The sequence below is a fragment of the Triticum dicoccoides genome, chromosome 4A (assembly GCF_002162155.2).
Source record: "Triticum dicoccoides isolate Atlit2015 ecotype Zavitan chromosome 4A, WEW_v2.0, whole genome shotgun sequence".
Lineage (NCBI taxonomy): Eukaryota > Viridiplantae > Streptophyta > Magnoliopsida > Poales > Poaceae > Triticum > Triticum dicoccoides.
Window position 1 is genome coordinate 618,241,774 of NC_041386.1, and position 23,644 is coordinate 618,265,417.

General features: G+C 44.5%; 1 pseudogene; it reads right to left on the minus strand.

The window, feature by feature from the left end:
- Nucleotides 1-278: 278 nt before the first annotated feature.
- LOC119283850 lies at nt 279-9,261 on the minus strand (annotated as a pseudogene).
- Between the last annotated feature and the right edge of the window lie 14,383 nt (nt 9,262-23,644).

Genomic DNA, 23,644 nt, shown 5'->3' on the forward strand with positions numbered 1-23,644 from the left:
AAGAGGGCTGATCTCATCGTCCATGCATCCTCTATTAACTAGCAAAGATGTCTTCAAGCTTAAGAAGATCGAAAGTCAACATATAAAAAAAATATCAATTAATCTGCACATGAATTGCTGCCTTGTTCATCACCAGTACAATTAGCAACATCTTGCTTCTTAATCACCACATACATCAAAGCTAGACTAGCAAGTAGACCATTGAGCTACACTAGCTTCTATATCCTGAAACATCTCCTGGCTGCAGATGTCGCGGTCTTCCATGGTACATTCGGCCATCACATGGTAGGGCATGCCACAGTCGTGTCGTCGCACAAGCCGAGCAGCTCATCTAACGTGCACCTGAAGGCGTCGTCTTCATCCTCTGCAGCGCTAGTGCCTTCTTGGACTTCGCCGTCGAGTTTGCCGGGCAAGAACCCCTGCGCCACCGCAGCGTCATGGAGCTCGGGAAAATCTTGAAGCATGTCGGCGGTGAAGAACCCGCCTGGATCCACGCTGCCGTCGTCCACTGCTCCGGGCGGCAACATCGTCTCGCCTTCGTCGGACATGAACCAGCGCCCATACTCGTGAAGCATCCCGGGTTGTTGGACGATCGGCGGTTCCTGGCGGCGTGGGTTTGGGGACGTGGAGCATCCGGGTGCTGGACGTCGGCGGCCTTCCTTTTCCTGGAACCGGGAGCATTGATTACCTCGTCGTATGTGGTCTCGCTCCTGTGACGAGACACGCAGACCTTGCAGAGCACCAAGCCGTCTTGCTTGTCATCGTTGTACTCGTTCATGCACCAGCCGATCCTGATCCTCTCTTTCTCTCCCGGCAACTTCTTGACGAAGCTGAGGTTTCGTCTATGGCCTACGAGTTTACCTTGGTTGTCTAGCACGGGGATCCCGCCCTTCTCCTAGTGCCAGTAGTAACCCTCGCCAGCGTCGGCCACGCCGCGCTGCCGCCTCCCGCCACCGCGGCCGCCTTTGGTCTGGTGACGACGGGCAGGGGTGAAGAAGTACCAGACGCCCCCTTTCCGTCGCCCTTGTCCGTTCCTTGCGCGTGTTGATACATCTCGACGAGGTCGCCGGGGGCGGCGGAGTAGGCGTCGAACTCGTGGATGAGGCGGCTGGCGAAGAAGGCGTCGGCGATCCGTGGGCGGAGGAACTTGGTGATCAGCTCGTGCTCGGCTGGGTCGAAGGCGTAGCCGGCGGGAGGATCCAGCTTGCCGTCGGCCATCGCAGAGCTAGCTAGGTACGCAGTAGCTAGGGCACGAGATGGATGGATCGTGCGTGTAACCCTGGCTTGCTAGCTGCTTGCCTTGCCTAGCTGGGTACGTAGCTAGCTTAGGCTTAGCTTATATGGATAGGAGTTGTATGTATGATCGGCCCTACGTACTATCAACTACGACCTGAAGATGGAACGCAGCAATCCGAACGTAAAATGGAATGCATGTGCGCGTCTTGTCGTCGCTGGATCCGCTTCGGATGCGCGAGCGATTGGATCATGTATGCATGCATGCATGCTTATTCGCCAAAGCAGCCGAACCAGACCCGTTCCGGGCGCGCGCGTGCGTGCTTATTATTTTCAGAATGAACAAATCCTGAACGTGCCACGTTTACGTGCTCATTGCCAATCTTTACGCTCTCGGCTGGCCACGTTATCCCAGCGGCTCGTTCGGGCGAAGGCACTAGTAGAAAACAGGGCTTTGGTTCTGAGCAGATCAAAGTATCAGTCCCGGTTCGAGAGGCTCGGACGCTGGCCGGGCCTCGGCAGTCATCTATCCCAGTTCGGCTGGGATCTTTAGTCCCGATTGGTGGCAGGAGCCGGGACTAAAAGGTAGGACATTAGTCCTGGTTTTAGACGCAAACCGGGACTAAAGTTTTGCCTATATATCCACGCCCCTCCCCCCTCCCCCCCACCCTCACCCCCATCTTCTTTGTTTTTTGGCCGTGAACGGGTGTAGGTGTGGGCTACTCTTTTTTTGCCTGCATATGCACATGAGGTGTTCGATGAAATGCCGGAGCCACATTTAATTAAGCTTTCTCCTCTCCAAGCTCAACCTCCAAGCTACATTTTCCTCAAGATTTGTCTAGATTTGGCGGTGCACCAACTACACAAGTATTCTAAAAGGATAGCAACTTCATCGTTTCATCTCTCCCTGCTAGTTTAACTCATTTCAAATGCTCTAAAAGTAGAGTAGTTTGTGGGTTTTACTGGAGGAGTGTACGTGGGAGTTCTTTTGATTTAGATGCATAATTTGGGCTCAAATTAACTTCTTAGAGTATGCGTATGTGTAGGGTGTCGTCCCCGTCCCCGTTGTCACCGCCGTCGATCGCCCGCGTCGATCTCGTCGCCGGCACCACCGTGGTGAACCTCTTGTTCTTATCTTCTTTTTAAAAGAAAAAAGTTCTTACTTGTATGATTTTCTTACTTTTATTATTGTTTGTTATAATATAGTGTCATGGTTTTGGTATCCGCCCCTGGCGGCTCTCGTCCGGTCTATGATTCGGATGTGGTAATTAACTTCTATAACTATTTGTTTCATTTAGTGTTTATGACAATTATGCCAACCAACTTGATATAGATGTCTTTATCTAGGAGGTATGTGAACCGGAAATTCCAACTGACCCTCTTCTCGACAGGTTAAATTTAGTTGAAAAAGAAAACAATTATTTGAAAGAAAAATTGAAAATAATTGAAGATGAGAAGAGGAAATTGGAGTTGCATGTTGCCGATGTCGTCGATGATCACAAGATCCAGATGGATGCAATGCGCTTGAAAATTAGAAAGATTAGAAAATATGCCATTAATAATGAGGCTTGGTACCATTATGCTGTTTGATCAATTGTTATTTTAGTTGAAATTTTGATCGCATTTGTTGTTGCATTTAAATGTTTTACATAGTTGTATGTTAGTTTCAATGTATGTTTTAATTAGATGCTCTAGAGACCTGTATGTTGTTCTATGAGACCTATGTATGAACTTTATGTATTTATTTTTTCAGTAATAACATTTGATCACTACTGTAGTTTGGTTTTAATGTCTTGATGAACTTGTTTTAATTTGGTCATTTCTCTATTCATGATGTTCTGTAATGGTTTTTGATACACTTAATTATATAATGCACGCAGATGAACCGGCAATGGATGTACGGTGACCGACGCACCTCCGACTACATTACGGGTCTGCATATCTCGATGTGGTTGAGGCAACCAAGCAGAATGATTTTATGTATTGTCCATGTACTGTCTAAGGGATTATGAAGGATTACTCTGACTCGAAAACCCTTCACTACCACCTGCTTGAGAAGGATTTCATGCCACACTATAATGTTTGGACCAAGCATGGAGAAATACGGGTTATGATGGAAGACAACGAAGGAAAAGAGGATGATGACAGCTATCCTATGTTCCCTGAATACGGTGATACTGCATCGGGGGAAGCTGAAGATCAAGAGGCACCAGACGATGTGCCCGATGATGATCTTCGTCGGGTCATTGTTGATGCACAGAGAGAATGCGAAAGTGAAAGGGAGAAGTTGAAGTTCGATCACATGTTAGAGGATCACAAAAAAGGGGTTGTACCTGATGACCCACAAGTATAGGGCATCAGTTGAAATCCTTTCGATAAGTAAGAGTGTCGAACCGAACGAGGAGCAGAAGAAAATGACAAGTGGTTTTCAGCAAGGTATTTTCTGCAAGCACTGAAATTGTTTGTAACAGATAGTTTGATAGCAAGATAATTTGTAACGAGCAAGTAACGCGAACGGTAAATAAAGTGCAGCAAGGTAGCCCAATCCTTTTATGCCAAAGGACAGTCCAAAACGGTCTCTTATGATAAGCAAACCATTCTTGAGGGTACAAGGGAATTTCATCTAGTCACTTTCATCGTGTTGGTTTGGTTCGTGTTCGCTACTTTGATAATTTGACATGTGGGTGGACAGGTGTTCAGGTGCTGTTCTTACTTGAACAAACCTCCTACTTGTGATTAACCCCCTCGCAAGCATCCACAACTACAAGAAAAGTATTAAGATAAAATCTAACCATAGCATTAAACTTTTGGATCCAAATCAGTCCCTTACGAATAGCGCATAAACTAGGGTTTAAACTTCTGTCACTCTAGCAACCCATCATCTAATAACTAATCCAGAATGCATTCCCTTAGGCTCAAATATGGTGAAGTGCCATGTAGTCGACGTTCACATGACACCACTAAGGAAATCACAACATACACATCATCAAAATATCGAACACATATCAAGTTCACATGATTACTGCTGGGGAGCGTAGTAATTTTTAAAAAAATCCTACGCACACGCAAGATCATGGTGATGCATAGCAACGAGAGGGAAGAGTGTCGTCCTCGTACCCTCGTAGACCGTAAGCGGAAGCGTTATGACAACGCGGTTGATGTAGTCGAACGTCTTCACGATCCAAGTACCGAACGTACGGCACCTCCGCGATCTGCACACGTTCAGCTCGGTGACGTCCCTCGAACTCTTGATCCAGTTGAGGCCGAGGGACAGTTCCGCCAGCACGATGGCGTGGTGATGGTGATGATGAAGTTACCGGCGCAGGGCTTCGCCTAAGCACTACGACGATATGACCGAGGTGTGTAACTGTGGAGGGGGCACCGCACACGGCTAAGACAAATCTTGGAGTACCTTTGGGGTGCCCCCTGCCCACGTATATAAAGGAGGGAGGAGGAGGAGGCCGGCCCTAGAGGGGGCGCACCAAGTGTGGGGAGTCCTACTAGGACTCCCATGTCCTATCAGGATTCCGCTTTTCCTTTCCGGAGTAGGAGAAAAGAAAGAGGGAAAGAGAGAGGGAGTAGGAAAGGGCAAGGGGGGGAGGGTGGCGCCGCTCTCTTTCCCCTAGTCCAATTCAGACCCATGGGGGGGGCGTCTCCTTCCCTTTGGCCAGCCTCCTCTATTCCCATATGGCCCAATAAGGCCCAATACTTCTCCCGGCGAATTCCCGTAACTCTCCGGTACTCCGAAAAATACCCGAATCACTCGGAACCTTTCCGATGTCCGAATATAGCCTTCCAATATATCGATCTTTACGTCTCGACCATTTTGAGACTCCTAGTCATGTCCCCGATCTCATCCGGGACTCCAAACAAACTTCAGTCATCAAATCACATAACTCATAATACAAATCGTCATCGAACGTTAAGCGTGCGGACCCTACGGGTTCGACAACTATGTAGACATGACCGAGACACGTCTCCGGTCAATAACCAATAGTGGAACCTGGATGCTCATATTGGCTCCTACATATTCTACGAAGATCTTTATCGGTCAAACCGCATGACAACATACGTTGTTCCCTTTGTCATCGGTATCTTACTTGCCCGAGATTCGATCGTCGTTATCACCATACCTAGTTCAATCTCGTTACCGGCAAGTCTCTTTACTCGTTCCGTAATGAATCATCCCGCAACTAACTCATTAGTCACAATGCTTGCAAGGCTTATAGTGATGAGCATTACCGAGAGGGCCCAGAGATACCTCTCCGATACACGGAGTGACAAATCCTAATCTCGATCTATGCCAACCCAACAAACACCTTCAGAGAAACCTGTGGAGCATCTTTATAATCACCCAGTTACGTTGTGACGTTTGATAGCACACAAGGTGTTCCTCCGGTATTCGGGAGTTGCATAATCTCATAGTCTGAGGAACATATTTGAATCTTCTCTGAATTCTTTTATGTATGATTGGTTATCTTTGCAAGTCTCTTTGAATTATCAGTTTGGTTTGGCCTACTAGATTGGTTTTTCTTGCCATGGGAGAAGTGCTTAGCTTTGGGTTCGATCTTGCGGTGTCCTTTCACAGTGACAGAAGGGGCAGCAAGGCACGTATTGTATCGTTGCCATCAAGGATAACAAGATGGGGTTTATTTCATACTGCATGAATTTATCTCTCTACATCATGTCATCTTGCTTAAGGCTTTACTCTATTTTTAACTTAATACTCTAGATGCATGCTGGATAGCGGTCGATGAGTGGAGTAATAGTAGTAGATGCAGGCACGAGTCGGTCTACTTGTCTCGGACGTGATGCCTATATACATGATCATACCTGGATATTCTCATAACTATGCTCAATTCTCTCAATTGCTCAACAGTACTTTGTTCACCTACCGTAGAATACTTATGCTCTTGAGAGAAGCCACTAGTGAAACCTATGGCCCCCGGGTCTATTCTCATCATATCAATCTCCATCACTTTATTATTGCTTTGCTTTTTTCTTTGCCTTTTACTTTTTTCTTTGCATCTCTATATCAAAAATACCAAAAATATTATCTATCATCTCTATCAGATCTCACTCTCGTAAGTGACCGTGAAGGGATTGACAACCCCTAATCGCGTTGGTTGCGTTGAGCTATTGTTTTGTGTAGGTACGAGGGACTTGTGTGTGGCCTCCTACTAGATTGATACCTTGGTTCTCAAAAACTGAGGGAAATACTTACGCTACTCTGCTGCATCATCCTCTCCTCTTCAGGGAAATCCAACGCAAGCTCAAGAGGTAGCAGATCGTAAGATAGCTAGCATGGTATTTTCATGGTTTGTCCGTTTTTTTATATCTTTGCTATGCTAGATCATTGCACATCCTGGTACACTGACAAAGGCATTCATATAGTCATCATGTATTAGTTTTATCGAGTTGTAAGTAAATAAAAGTGTGATAATTATCATTATTAGAGCATTGCCCCAGCCAGGAAAGGATGATGGAGGCTATGATTCCCTCACATTGGGATGAGACTTCGGACTTACAAAAATAAAAAGAGGCCAAAGAGCCCAAAAAAGAGAGGCCAAAGAGCCCAAAATAAAAAAATAAAAAAATAAAAAATGATGAGAGAAAAAGAGAGAAGGGGCAATGTTATTATCCTTTTACCACACTTGTGCTTTAGAGTAGCACCATGTTCTTCATATAGAGAGTCTCTTGAGTTATCATTTCCATATACTAGTGAGAATTTCATTATAAAACTTGGCTTGTATATTCCGATGGTGGGCTTTCTCAAATGCCCGAGGTCTTCATGAGCAAGCAAATTGGATGCACACCCAGTTAGTTTTCAGTTTGAGCTTTCATACACTTATAGCTCTTAGTGCATCCGTTGTGTGGCAACCGCTACCCCTCGCATTGATATCGATTGATGGGCATCTCCATAGCCCCGTTGATCTGCCTAGTTGATGCGAGACTTTCTTCCTTCTCCTATTGATCCATACCACTGCATTCTATTCCACCCATAGTGTTATATCCATGGCTCACGCTCATGTATTTAGTAAAGTTGAAAATGTTGAAGCCCGTCAGAAGTACGATCCAATTGCCTGGTTTGACACCAAGGTGCTCATGATTTATACTTTTTGCAGGGAAGACTGAGTGTGTCATGCTTACCACAATTAAGTGTAAAGAGGTTGTTTCCTTGATCTCCATTATTATGAAAGGCAATGATGAATTACATGCATATATTGTATTATTGTTTCGATGTCAAATGATAAACTGTTGCCTTGAATCACTCATGTCTTAATACTCATTCCATGATTAGATTATATGATCAAGATTATGCTAGGTAGCATTCCACATCAAAAGTTACCTTTTTTATCATTTACCTACTCGAGGACGAGCAAGAATTAAGCTTGCGGGTGTTGATACGTCTCCGTCGTATCTATAATTTTTGATTGTTTCATGCCAATATTCTACAACTTTCATATACTTTTGGCAACTTTTTATATTAATTTTGGGACTAACATATTGATCCAGTGCCCAGTGCTAGTTCATGTTTGTTGCATGTTTTTTGTTTCGCAAAAAATCCGTATCAAACGGAGTCCAAATGCAATAAAAACTTACGGAGATTTTTTTGGAATATATGTGATTTTGGGGAAAAAGAATCAACGCGAGACGATGCCCGAGGGGCCCACAAGCCCTAGGGGCGTGCCCCTACCCTGGGTGTGCCTGGGAGGCTTGTGGCCACCCCGTAAGGCGGTTGGTGCCCTTCTTCGGCCACAAGAAAGGTACTATCCGGATTAAAAATCGTGTTACAATTTCAGCCCAATCGGAGTTACGGATCTTCGGGAATTTAGGAAACGGTGAAAAGCCAGAAAATAGGGTCGCGAAACAGAAGAGAAACAGAGAGATAGATCCAATGTCGAAGGGGCTCCTGCCCCTCCGCCTCCATGGAGGCCAAGAACCAGAGGGGAAACCCTTCTCCCATCTAGGGGGAGGCCAAGGAAGAATAAGGAGGAGGGGACTCTCTCCCCCTCTCTCCCGGTGGCGCAGGAACGTCGCCGGGGCCATCATCGTGACGTCGATCTACGCCAACAACTTCACCGCTGTCATCACCAACTCTCTCTCCCTCTATGCAGCGGTGTAACACCTCTTCTCCCCGCTGTAATATCTACTTAAACATGGTGCTCAACGCTATATATTATTTCCCAATGATGTATGGCTATCCTACGATGTTTGAGTAGATCCGTTTTGTCCTACGGGTTAATTTATGATCGTGATTCGTTTGAGTTGTATGTTTTATTATTGGTGCTTTCCTATGATGCTCTCCGTGTCGTGCAAGCGTGAGGGATCCCCACTATAGGGTTTGCAATATGTTCATGATTCGGTTATGGTGGATGGCGTGAGTGACAGAAGCACGGACCCGAGTAAGTAGGTTGTTTGCGTATGGGAGTAAAGAGGACTTGATACTTTAATGCTATGGTTGGGTTTTACCTTAATGATCTTTAGTAGTTGCAGATGCTTGCTAGAGTTCCAATCATAAGTGCATATGATCCAAGTAGATAAAGTATGTTACCTTATGCCTCCCTTATATAAAATTGCAATAATGATTACCTGTCTAGTTATCGATTGCCTAGGGACAAATAACTTTCTTGTGACAAAAAGCTCTCTACTAAAACTAACTTAGTTGTTTCTTCATGTAAACAACCCCTATTTTTTATTTACGTGTTCTTTATTATCTTGCAAACATATCATACCACACCTACAAAGTACTTCTAGTTCCATACTTGTTCTAGGTAAAGCGAACGTTAAGCATACGTAGAGTTGTATCGTTGGTCGATAGAACTTGAGGGAATATTTGTTCTACCTTTAGCTTCTTGTTGGGTTCGACACTCTTACTTATCGAGAAAGGCTACAATTGAGCCCCTATACTTGCGGGTTATCAAGCCTCACCTGGAAGACGGTCGGCGCTTCACTATTAAGCTCGACGAGACCTTTGATGTTTGTATGGTACGCAACGATGACGAGTCTTTTTTCATAATTAAGCATGCCTTCTGCTTCTTCAATGTGTAATTCCGTTTTTTACAATTCTACTAGTGCATCCCTTGCCATGCAAGACGTTATGTCCTGGAGAAGCTAGATTTAAAAGATCATGAGAATATAGAGACAAAGAGAGTTCACCTCAGGACCCATCATGGTTATGCTTTTGCCGTAAAGCTATACAATGCGGAGACCTACTCTCATTTTGGTTCCTCGAATTGGGAAACACTATGCTAGGCGTATGGTTTTCAGGAGGGTATGCATGTCACCTTCGATCTTGGTGATCCTGAAGATGACATCTACGAAGATAATATAGACATTTTGGTCGATGTTGATACGCTTCCACTTCTACCTCTATGTGATTTTCTCAAACATATTTATTAAGTAATTTATATTGTTTATTTAAAGATAGTTGACATCTTATTTTCATTGATAGCTTATTTCCAATATTCAAGAAATGTACGAAAAGTAATAGATAAAATCTACTACACTTATGGGTCTGAGCTAACTTGAGAGGAGATAAATCATTTTGTTTCATGGATTAAAGATGTTGAGTATTTTAAGACATGTCGTAATATTTCTCCAAGTTATGATCAATACGTGTCACTAGTGCATGTGTTGAACTACGGTAATATCCATCAAGATATCATGGTAAGATTTTTCCTACTATGTCACCCATGCATCTTTTGCATACATTCTTCTAAAGCTAAACCACATTTTGTTAAGTATGTTATTATGATGTTCTTCAACAGAACTGTTGGGGAACGTAGCAGAAATTCAAAAAACTTCCTACGTGTCACCAAGATCTATCTATGGAGAGACCAGCGACGAGGGGAAGGAGAGTGCATCTACATACCCTTGTAGATCGCTATGCGGAAGCATTCAAGAGAACGGGGTTGAAGGAGTCGTACTCGACGTGATCCAAATCACCGGAGATCCTAGTGCCGAACGGACAGCACCTCCGCGTTCAACACACGTACAGCCCGACGACGTCTCCCATGCCTTGATCCAGCAAGGGAGAGGGAGAGGTTGAGGAAGACTCCATCCAGCAGCAGCACAACGGCGTGGTGGTGATGGAGGAGCGTGGTGACCCAGCAGGGCTTTGCCAAGCACTGCGAGATATGAGGAGAAAGAGAGGGATAGGGCTGCGCCAAGAAAGAGAGATCGAATCGCGTGTCTTGGGCAGCCCAAAACCCCCAATATATATAGGAGGAGGGGAGGAGGGTGCGCCCCCTCTAGGGTTCCCACCCCTAGGGGGGCGGCAGCCCTAGATGGGAAAGGGGGGGCGGCCAAGAGGGGGAGAGAGGAGGAGGCACACCAGGGTGGGCCTTAGGGCCCATCTGCCCTAGGGTTTGCCCCCCTTCCCACTCCCTTGCGCCTTGGGACCTTGTGGGGGGGCGCACCAGCCCACCTGGGGCTGGTCCCCTCCCACACTTGGCCCATGAAGCCCTCCGGGGCTTGTGTCCCCACTTGGTGGACCCCCGGGACCCTCCCGGTGGTCCCGGTACGTTACCGATAAAACCCAAAACTTTTCCGGTGGCCAAAACAGGACTTCCCATATATAAATCTTTACCTCCGGACCATTTCAGAACTCCTCGTGACGTCCGGGATCTCATCCGGGACTCCGAACAACATTCGGTAACCACATACAAACTTCCTTTATAACCCTAGTGCCATCGAACCTTAAGTGTGTAGACCCTACGGGTTCGGGAACCATGCAGACATGACCGAGACGTTCTCCGGTCAATAACCAACAGCGGGATCTGGATACCCATGTTGGCTCCCACATGATCCACGATGATCTCATCGGATGAACCACGATGTCAAGGACTTAATCAATCCCGTATACAATTCCCTTTGTCTATCGGTACGATACTTGCCCGAGATTCGATCGTTGGTATCCCGATACCTTGTTCAATATCGTTAGCGGCAAGTCTCTTTACTCGTTCCGTAACACATCATCCCGTGATCAACTCCTTTGATCACATTGTGCACATTATGATGATGTCCTACCGAGTGGGCCCAGAGATACCTTTCCGTCACACGGAGTGACAAATCCCAGTCTCGATTCGTGCCAACCCAACAGACACTTTCGGAGATACCTGTAGTGTACCTTTATGGCCACCCAGTTACGTTGTGACGTTTGGCACACCCAAAGTATTCCTACGGTATCCGGGAGTTGCACAATCTCATGGTCTAAGGAAATGGTACTTGACATTAGAAAAGCTTTAGCATACGAACTACATGATCTTTGTGCTAGGCTTAGGATTGGGTCTTGTCCATCACATCATTCTCCTAATGATGTGATCCCGTTATCAACGACATCCAATGTCCATGGTCAGGAAACCGTGACCATCTATTGATCAACGAGCTAGTCAACTAGAGGCTTACTAGGGACATGGTGTTGTCTATGTATCCACACATGTATCTGAGTTTCCTACCAATACAATTCTAGCATGGATAATAAACGATTATCATGAACAAGGAAATATAATAATAATCAATTTATTATTGCCTCTAGGGCATATTTCCAACAGTCTCCCACTTGCACTAGAGTCAATAATCCAGTTCACATCGATATGTGATTAACACTCAAGGTCACATCCCCATGTGACTAACACCCAAAGAGTTCCGGGTTTGATCATGTTATGCTTGTGAGAGAGGTTATAGTCAACGGGTCTGAAACATTCAGATCCGTATGTACTTCGCAAATTTCTATGTCATCTTGTAGATGCAACTACTACGCTACATTTGGAGCTATTCCAAATGACTGTTCTACTATACGAATCCAGTTTACTACTCAGAATAATCTGGATTAGTGTCAAAGTTTGCATCGGCGTAACCCTTTACGACGAACTCTTTTACCACCTCCATAATCGAGAAAATTCCTTAGTCCACTAGTTACTAAGGATAACTTTGACCGCTGTCCTGTGATCCATTCTTGGATCACTCTTGTACCCCTTGAATGACTCATGGCAAGGCACACTTCAGGTGTGGTACACAACATAGCATACTGTAGAGCCTACGTCTTAAGCATAGGGGACGACCTTCGTCCTTTCTCTCTATTTTGCCGTGGTCGAGCTTTAAGTCTTAACTTCATACCTTACAACTCAGGCAAGAACTCCTTCTCTGATTGATCCATCTTGAACACCTTCAAGATCATGTCAAGGTATGTGCTCATTTGAAAGTACCATTAAGCATTTTGATCTATCCTTATAGATCTTGATGCTCAATGTTCAAGTAGCTTAATCCAAGCTTTCCATTGAAAAACACTTTCCAAATAACCCTATATGCTTTCTAGAAATTCTACGTCATTTCTGATCAACAACATGTCAACAACATATACTCATCAGAAATTCTATAGTGCTCCTACTCAATTCTTTGGAAATACAAGTTTCTCATAAACTTTGCATATACCCAAAAACTTTGATCATCTCATCAAAGCGTACATTCCAACTCTGAGATGCTTACTCCAGTCCTTTAGAAGGATTGCTGGAGCTTTGCATACTTATTAGCATATTTCAGGATTGACAAAACCTTCCGGTTGTATCACATACAACCTTTCCTCAAGAAAATCGTCGAGGAAACAATGTTTTGACATCCTATCTGCAAGATTTCATAAATAATGCAGTAATCGCTAATATAATTCCAACAGACTCTTAGCATCGCTACGAGTGAGAAAGTCTCATCGTAGTCAACTCCTTGAACTTGTCAGAAAACATCTTAACGACAAGTCGAGCTTTCTTAATGGTGATACTTACCATCATTGTCAGTCTTCCTTTTAAAATCCATATGTACCTAACAGCCTTATGACCATCAAGTAGTGCTTCCAAAGTCTACACTTTGTTTTCATACATGGATCCTCTCTCGGATTTTATGGCCTCGAGCCATTTATCGGAATCCGGGCCCACCATCGCTTCTACATAGCTCGTAGGTTCATTGTTGTCTAGCAACATGACTTCCAAGACAGGATTACGTACCACTCTGAAGTATTACGCATCCTTGTCATCCTACGAGGTTTGGTAGTGACTTGATCTGAAGTTTCATGATCACTATCATAAGCTTCCACTTCAATTGGTGTAGGTGCCACAAGACCAACTCTTTGTGCCCTGCTATACACTAGTTGAAGTGACGGTCCAATAACCTCATCAAGTCTCCACCATCCTCCCACTCAATTATTTCGAGAGAAACTTTTCCTCAAGAAAGGACCCGATTCCAGAAACTATCCCTTATTGCTTTCGGATCTGAGACAGGAGGTATACCCAACTGTTTTGGGTGTCCTATGAAGATGCATTTATCCGCTTTGGGTTCGAGCTTATCAGCCTCAAAAAATTTCACATAAGCGTCGCAGCCCCAAACTTTTAAGAAATGACAGCTTAGGTTTCTCTAAACCATAGTTCATACGGTGTCATCTCATCGGAATTATGTGGTTCCCTATTTAAAGTGAATGTGGTTGTCTCTAATGCCTAACCCATAAACTATCGTGGTAATTCGATAAGAGACATCATGGTATGCATCATGTCCAATAGGGTGCAGTTATGATGTTCGGACACACCATCACACTATGGTGTTCCAGGCTGTATTAGTTGTGAAACAATTTTCACAATGTCTTAATTCTGTGCCAAACTCGTAATTTAGATATTCATCTCTATGATCATATCATAGATCTTTTTATCCTCTTGTCACGACGATCTTTCAACTTCACCCTGAAATTACTTGAACCTTTCAATAATTCAGACTCGTGATTCATCAAGTAAATATACTCAACATATACTCAAATCATCTGTGAAGTAAGAACATAACGATATCCACTACACGCCTCAGCACTCATTGGACTGCACACATCAAAATGTATTACTTCCAGCAAGTTGCTTTCTGGTTCCATTTTACTGAAAATGAGGCTTTCAGTCATCTTGCCCATGTGGTAGATTTGCATGTCTCAAGTGATTCAAAACCAAGTGAGTCCAAACGGTCCATTTGCATGGAGTTTCTTCATGCATATACACCAATAGACATGGTTCGCATGTCTCAAACTTTTCAAAAATGAGTGAGTCCAAAGATCCATCAACATGGAGCCTCTTCATGCGTTTTATACCGATATGACTTAAGTGGCAGTGCCACAAGTAGGTGGTACTATCATTACTATCTTATATCTTTTGGCATGAACATGTGTATCACTATGATCGAGATTCAATGAACCATTCATTTTAGGTGCAAGACCATTGAAGGTATTATTCAAATAAACAGAGTAACCATTATTCTCCTTAAATGAATAACCGTATTGCGATAGACATAATCCAATCATGTCTATGCTCAATGCAAACACCAATCTCGATGGTAGAGGGAGCGTGCGATGCTTGATCATATCAACATTGGAAACACTTCCAACACATATCGTCAGCTCACCTTTAGCTAGTCTCCGTTTATTCCGTAGCTTTTACTTCGAGTTACTAACACTTAGCAACCGAACCGGTATCTAATACCCTGGTGCTACTAGGAGTACTAGTAAAGTACACATCAACACAATGTATATCCAATATACTTCTATCAACCTTGCCAGCCTTCTCATCTACCAAGTATCTAGGGTAATTCTGCTCCAGTGGCTATTCCCCTTATTACAGAAGCACTTAGTCTCGGGTTTGGGTTCAACCTTGGGTTTCTTCACTAGAGCAGCAGCTGAATTGCCGTTTCGTGAAGTATCCCTTCTTGCCCTTGCCCTTCTTGAAACTAGTGGTTTCACCAACCATCAACAATTGATGCTCCTTCTTGATTTCTACTTTTGTGGTGTCAAACATCGTGAATATCTCAAGGATCATCATATATGTCCCTGATATATTATAGTTCATCACGAAGCTCTAGCAGCTTTGTGGTAATGACTTCGGAGAAACATCACTATCTCATCTGGAAGATCAACTCCCACTCGATTCAAATGATTGTTGTACTCAGACAATCTGAGCACAAGCTCAACAATTGAGCTTTTCTCCTTAGTTTGTAGGCTAAGAAAATCGTCGAAGGTCTTATACCTCTTGACGTGGGCACGAGCCTGAAATCCCAATTTCAGCCCTCAAAACATCTCATATGTTTCACGACGTTTCAAAACGTCTTTGGTGCCTCAATTCTAAACCATTTAGCATTACGCACTGAACTATCATGTAGTCATCAAAAACGTGTATGTCAGATGTTCGAAACATCCACAGACGACGTTCGAGGTTCAGCACACTGAGTTGTGCATTAAGGACATAAGCCTTCTACTGTCTGCATAATTGCTACTATCAACTTTCAACTAATTTTTCTCTAGGAACATATCTAAACAGTAGAACTAAAGCGCGAGCTACGACATAATTTGCGAAGACCTTTTGACTATGTTCAGGATAATTTAGTTCATCTTATGAACTCCCACTCAGATAGACATCCCTCTAGTCATCTAAGTGATTACATAATCCGAGTCAACTAGGCCGTGTCCGATCATCACGTGAGACGGACTAGTCATCATCGGTGAACATCTTCATGTTGATCGTATCTACCATACGACTCATGCTCGACCTTTCGGTCTCTTGTGTTCCGAGGCCATGTCTATACATGCTAGGCTCGTCAAGTCAAGTAAGTGTTTCGCGTGTGTAAATCTGTCTTACACCCGTTGTATGTGAACGTTAGAATCTATCACACCCGATCATCACGTGGTGCTTCTAAACAACGAACTGTCGCAACGGTGCACAGTTAGGGGGAACACTTTCTTGAAATTTTAATGAGCGATCATCTTATTTACTACCGTCGTTCTAAGCAAATAAGATGTATAAACATGATAAACATCACATGCAATCAAATAGTGACATGATATGGCCAATATCATATTGCTCCTTTTGATCTCCATCTTCGGGGCTCCATGATCATCATCGTCACCGGCATGACACCATGATCTCCATCATCATGATCTCCATCATCGTGTCTTCATGAAGTTGTCTCGCCAACTATTACTTCTACTACTACAGCTAACGGTTAGCAATAAAGTAAAGTAATTACATGACGTTTATGTTGACACGCAGGTCATAAATAAATTAAGACAACTCCTATGGCTCCTGCCGGTTGTCATACTCATCGACATGCAAGTCGCGATTCCTATTACAAGAACATGATCAATCTCATACATCACATATCATTCATCACATTCTTCTTGGCCATATCACATCACATAGCATACCCTTCAAAAACAAGTTAGACGTCCTCTAATTGTTGTTTGCATGTTTTACGTGGCTGCTATGGGTTTCTAGCAAGAACGTTTCTTACCTACGCAAAAACCACAATGTGATAAGCCAATTGCTATTTACCCTTCATAAGGACCCTTTTCATCGAATCCGTTCCGACTAAAGTGGGAGAGACAGACACCGGCCAGCCACCTTATGCAACTAGTGCATGTCAGTCGGTGGAACCGGTCTCACGTAAGCATACGTGTAAGGTTGGTCCGGGCCGCTTCATCCCACGATGCCGTCGAAACAAGATCGGACTAGTAACGGTAAGCATATTGAACAAAATCGACGCCCACAACTACTTTGTGTTCTACTCGTGCATAGAATCTACGCAATAGACCTAGCTCATGATGCCACTGTTGGGGAATGTAGCAGAAATTCAAAAAAATTCCTATGTGTCACCAAGATCTATCTATGGAGAGACCAGCAACGAGAGGAAGGAGAGTGCATCTACATACCCTTGTAGATCGCTATGCGGAAGCGTTCAAGAGAACGGGGTTGAAGGAGTCGTACTCGACGTGATCCAAATCACCGGAGATCCTAGTGCCGAACGGATGGCACCTCCGCGTTCAACACACGTACAGCCCGACGACGTCTCCCATGCCTTGATCCAGCAAGGGAGAGGGAGAGGTTGAGGAAGACTCCATCCAGCAGCAGCACAACGGCGTGGTGGTGATGGAGGAGCGTGGTGATCCAGCAGGGCTTTGCCAAGCACTGCGAGATATGAGGAGAAAGAGAGGGATAGGGCTGCGCCAAGAAAGAGAGATCGAATCGCGTGTCTTGGGCAGCCCAAAACCCCCAATATATATAGGAGGAGGGGAGGAGGGTGCGCCCCCTCTAGGGTTCCCACCCCTAGGGGGGCGGCAGCCCTAGATGGGGAAAGGGGGGCGGCCAAGAGGGGGAGAGAGGGGGAGGCGCACCAGGGTGGGCCTTAGGGCCCATCTGCCCTAGGGTTTGCCCCCCTTCCCACTCCCTTGCGCCTTGGGCCCTTGTGGGGGGGCGCACCAGCCCACCTGGGGCTGGTCCCCTCCCACACTTGGCCCATGCAGCCCTCCGGGGCTTGTGGCCCCACTTCGTGGACCCCCGGGACCCTCCCGGTGGTCCCGGTACGTTACCGATAAAACCCGAAACTTTTCCGGTGACCAAAACAGGACTTCCCATATATAAATCTTTACCTCCGGACCATTCCGGAACTCCTCGTGACGTCCAGGATCTCATCCGGGACTCCGAACAACATTCGGTAACCACATACAAACTTCCTTTATAACCCTAGCGTCATCGAACCTTAAGTGTGTAGACCCTACGGGTTCGGGAACCATGCAGACATGACCGAGACGTTCTCCGGTCAATAACCAACAGCGGGATCTGGATACCCATGTTGGCTCCCACATGCTCCACGATGATCTCATCGGATGAACCACGATGTCAAGGACTTAATCAATCCCGTATACAATTCCCTTTGTCTATCGGTACGATACGTGCCCGAGATTCGATCGTCGGTATCCCGATACCTTGTTCAATCTCGTTAGCGGCAAGTCTCTTTACTCGTTCCATAACACATCATCCCGTGATCAACTCCTTTGATCACATTGTGCACATTATGATGATGTCCTACCGAGTGGGCCCAGAGATACCTTTCCGTCACACGGAGTGACAAATCCCAGTCTCGATTCGTGCCAACCCAATAGACACTTTCGGAGATACCTGTAGTGTACCTTTATAGCCACCCAGTTACGTTGTGACGTTTGGCACACCCAAAGTATTCCTACGGTATCCGGGAGTTGCACAATATTATGGTCTAAGGAAATGATACTTGACATTAGAAAAGCTTTAGCATACGAACTACACGATCTTTGTGCTAGGCTTAGGATTGGGTCTTGTCCATCACATCATTCTCCTAATGATGTGATCCCGTTATCATCGACATCCAATGTCCATGGTCAGGAAACCGTGACCATCTATTGATCAACGAGCTAGTCAACTAGAGGCTTACTAGGGACATGGTGTTGTTTATGTATCCACACATGTATCTGAGTTTCCTATCAATACAATTCTAGCATGGATAATAAACGATTATCATGAACAAGGAAATATAATAATAATCAATTTATTATTGCCTCTAGGGCATATTTCCAACAAGAACCTCCCGGCAGATTGTGCGCCTCGTCTTATGGAAATGAAAGGTCAAATGAACATTATTAGCTTACGGCCAAGGTGGCCTATGTGTCACTTTAGTTCATACACAATTCGTAAAAGAGATGACATCCTCATGATCAAAGACTAGAGGAAAGTTCTGAATGATCGTAGGGAACTACTTGGGGGCAACATCAAGCGCAACCCGCAAATAGGAGATAGGTTCAACTGTATTCTCCATAATGGAGATTCAGGTGTTTACTTGTTTTATGCTATTTTACCTTTGAGGGAGTAGCAGGTCTTAGGTAGTTATGTGCTACATTGTGCTCGAATGATGAGCTAGTTCTTATATGACTATGATTATGAGTTGTTATCATCATGATGGTGCTGAGCTAATTCTTATATGACTATGATGATGAGTTGTTATCATGATGATGATGAGTTATGTGCTACCTTGTGCTAAAATGATGAGCTAGTTCCTATATGACTATGATGATGAGTTGTTATTATAATGATGATGATGATGAATGAGTTCTTATATGAAAATAATGATGAGTTATTATGATCATGTTGAGTTATTATATCATTGGGTGGAAGAAACACGGATTAGATCCATATGACCAAAAGTTGGATTAGTCGTCCTACTAATCCAACTTTTGGTCACATGGATCTAATCCATGTTTCTTCCACCTAATGATCATATGAATAGTAGTGGCCTGGGTCAGAGCCAACGCCACTACTACTTAGCAATAGCGCTAGCTCATAAGCACGCTACTGCTATCATACTATAGTAGTAGCACGACCAGTGCTACTGCTAAAGTTAAGTTGTAGTGTTGTAGCAGTAGCGTTGGTACCCGCGCTACTACTAGGCAAAAAACCAATGCTACTACTAGGGTTTTTCCTAGTAGTGTTCTCCTCGCGAGCAACTAACGAAGTACTCCTTCGGGAGCCCCACAAGGGTCATCTGGGGTGGGCTTTGGCGCGCTCTCAGCCGCCGTCATGTGTCGCTCTCTGGGTGCTACCTTTGATTTTTTTTGCACGTGTTTTTCGTTTTTTAGATAATTTTTTGCTTCTTTTGGCTTTTCGGTTTCCCCCCGATTTTTCTTAGTTTTGGACCCAGAAGATTGATGAATAAACATGTTTTCTTTCTGTTTTCTTCTGTGAGAGGCACAACGTGCCTCTCGAAAATGGAAAAAAAATTCATTTTTTTCCTGCGCGAAAGACACGGATTTGCTTTCATGAGGAACAGTCGTGCCTCTTGGAAACTGGGAAAAATGACCGTAAGAAACACAGTCATGCCTCTTGAAAACAGAAAAAATATATCTCTTTTTTCCTTACATGAGAGATATGGATTGGCTTCTGCAAGAGACATAGTCGTGTGCTACCTCTTGAGCACTGCGATGGATTTCCTTGAAGAGGAAAGGGTGATGCAGCAGAGTAGAGTAAGTATTTCCCTCAGTTTTTGAGAACCAAGGTATCAATCCAGTAGGAGGCTACGCGCGAGTCCCTCGTACCTACACGAAACAAATAGCTCCACGCAACCAACGTGATCAGGGGTTGTCAATCCCTTCACGGTCAATTACGAGAGTGAGATCTGATAGAGATGATAGATATTATTTTTGGTATTTTTGGTATAAAGATGCAAAGTAAAATAAAAGGCAAAGTAAAAAAGCAAAGCAATAATAAAGTGATGGAAGATTGATATGATGAGAATAGACCTGGGGGGCATATATTTCACTAGTGGCTTCTCTCAAGAGCATAAGTATTCTACGGTGGGTGAACAAATTATTGTTGAGCAATGGACAGAATTGAACATAATTATGAGAATATCTAGGTATGATCATGTATATAGGCATCACGTCTGAGACAAGTAGACCGACTCCTGCCTGCATCTACTACTATTACTCCACTCATCGACCGCTATCCAGCATGCATCTAGAGTATTAAGTTCAAGAAAACAGAGTAACGCCTTAAGCAAGATGACATGATGTAGAGGGATAAATTCATGCAATATGATAAAAACCACATCTTGTTATCCTCGATGGCAACAATACAATACGTGCCTTGCTGCCCCTACTGTCACTGGGAAAGGACACCGCGAGATTGAACCCAAAGCTAAGCACTTCTCCCATTGCAAGAAAAACCAATCTAGTAGGCCAAACCAAACTGATAATTCGAAGAGACTTGCAAAGATAACCAATCATACATAAAAGAATTCAGAGAAGATTCAAATATTGTTCATAGATAAAATTGATCATAAACCCACAATTCATCGGTCTCAACAAACACACCGCAAAAAGAAGATTACATCGAATAGATCTCCACGAGAGAGGGGGAGAACATTGTATTGAGATCCAAAAGGAGAGAAGAAGTCCATCTAGCTACTAACTATGGACCCGAAGGTCTAAGGTAAACTACTCACACTTCATCGGAGGGGCTATGATGTTGATGTAGAAGCCCTCCGTGGTGGATTCCCCTTCCGGCGGAGCTCCGGAACAGGCCCCAAGATGGGATCTCGTGGATACAGAAGGTTGCGGCGGTGGAATTAGGTTTTTGGCTCCATATCTGATCGTTTGGGGGTACGTAGGTATATATAGGAGGAAGGAGTACGTCGGTGGAGCAAAGGGGGGCCCACGAGGCAGGGGGCGCGCCCTCCACCCTCGTGGCCACCTCCTTTCTTTCTTGACGTGGGGTCCAAGTCTTCTAGATCATATCCGGTGAGAAAATCACGTTCCCGAAGGTTTCATTCCGTTTGGATTCTGTTTGATATTCCGTTTCTTCGAAACACTGAAATAGGCAAAAAACCAGCAATTCTGGGCTGGGCCTCCGGTTAATAGGTTAGTCCCAAAAGTAATATAAAAGTGGAAAATAAAGCCTAATATGGTCCAAAACAGTAGATAATATAGCATGGAGCAATCAAAATTATAGATACGTTGGAGACGTATCATCGTGCCTCTCGAAACAAAAAAATATGTTTCCTTTTTTTCCTTCTATGAGAGGCACAAATTTAGTTCTCGTGGAAGCACAGATTTACTTCGCGGGAGGCACAGTCGTGCCTCTTTCGGATAGGAAAAAAAAGATCGTCAAAACCTATCAACATAAAATCTAGTTTAAAGATCTCGACGCGAAGAATCCAACAATGAAAACGGTTCGAGATTTATACACACGCGAAGGTGGGAGTGACCTATGCATTTATTTATTTATTTTTAGAAGAGTGCTCCTGGTCACTGCGCCCACCAGCCTGTACAGTGGACACGGCCCAGGCCCACGAACAGTACCGAAGCACACCTCCACCAGCCAGTCGCCTCCGACGCCGGCGCCTTCCCCCCTCTCTCGCGCGCGCCCCTCCCCACGGACTCTGGCAACCGGCGGCCACCCCGCCCACCCGATCCACCAGATCCCTTCTCTCCCCCTCGGCCGATTGACAGGACTAATTTGGACAGAGAAGAAATCACACTCAAACTAGCCCCGATTTCATATAGCAGCGGAAAAGTTACATATACAAGTTCAAGGATCTACCTCATCTACCAAGTAGTTCTAGGAGTCTAAGCTATGAACTAATACAACTTGGAGAAGGGGAAAGATGATTTCCAGATCCGCAGGCTAGTCCTTATAACGGAGAGTTGGTGGAGACGGCGTGAGGTTGGTGATGGAGACAACGGTGTGACGGTGAGCAGGTTACAGTTGGGGTGGCTCGGCCATCGATCTCCACTTATGCTCTTTGATCTCAGCCGTACATTTCCCAGGTACTGAACCCCTCCTCTTGAATGTCATCTTCGTCAGTAAGTGTCGATATCTTCAATTGAGCGATCAGGGTCCTGACAGTTGCCCCGCTCTGAAGGCGATCCTTGTCCTCGAGGATCTTGAGTCGGAAACCATGAGCGAATGGTGCCGTTGAAGAATTCTGGGAAGGTGAATTTGATGAAATCGGCATCTTCCCAGGTTGCTTCTTCAGGTGACATGTTAAGCCATTGCACGAGCCATTGTGTGACCAGGTGAGGTGGTCTGGGAACAGCCCTGGTCTCTAGCACCATAATAGGAGCTACTTTAATCTTACCAGAAGCATCCACCAAGGGCAGGTCTGGGGCTGGAACTGCATTGGGTCCCAAATGCCTTTTCAACTGACTAACATGGAAGACATTGTGTATCTGTACATTAGTAGGCAGCTGTAACTTGTATGAAGAAATCCCAATTCTCTGTAAGATTCTGTAAGGGCCATAAAACTTTGTGGCTAGTTTGAGGCCTGTTCTTATGCCAAATGCAGCTAACCTATAAGGTTGCATTTTTAAGTAAACCATTTCTCCCTCTTGAAATTGTCTGTCTGTCCTTTTGTTGTCTGCATATTTCTTCATTCTTTCTTGTGCTACTAGTAAATTATGCTTGAGCTGTTGCTGTACATGCTCCTTTTGTTCCAAGAAGTACTTTGCTTCGGCATCAGGAGGTCCTGGAATGGAAACTTCTCCAATTTTAGGTGGAGCAAAACCATACAAGCATTGGAATGGAGTAAATTTTGTAGGAGTGTGATATGATGTATTGAACCACCACTCTGCCATGGAAAGCCAAGAACACCATTTCTTTGGTTCATTGAAAGCCATACATCTGAGATAAGCTTCCAGACACTGGTTCACTCTTTCAGTTTGGCCATCAGACTGGGGGTGGTGAGCTGTACTCATGTTGAGTTTAACTCCCAAGGATTTAAACAAAGCTTGCCAAAAGTTACTAGTAAAAATTCTGTCTCGATCAGTAACTATGGATACTGGCATGCCATGTAACTTGAAGACATTGTCAATGAATGCTTGCAACACATGAGTGACAGTGAATGCATGTGAGAGGGCAATAAAATGGGAGTATTTGGTGAATCTATCCACTACCACCAGAATAACATCTTTACCCTGGGATTTGGGTAGTCCTTCCACAAAATCCATGGATATGTGTCTCCAAGCCATATCGGGAATGGGCAGGGGGTCCAATAATCCTGGATAGTGACAGTGTTCTCCCTTTGCTCGCTGGCAGAC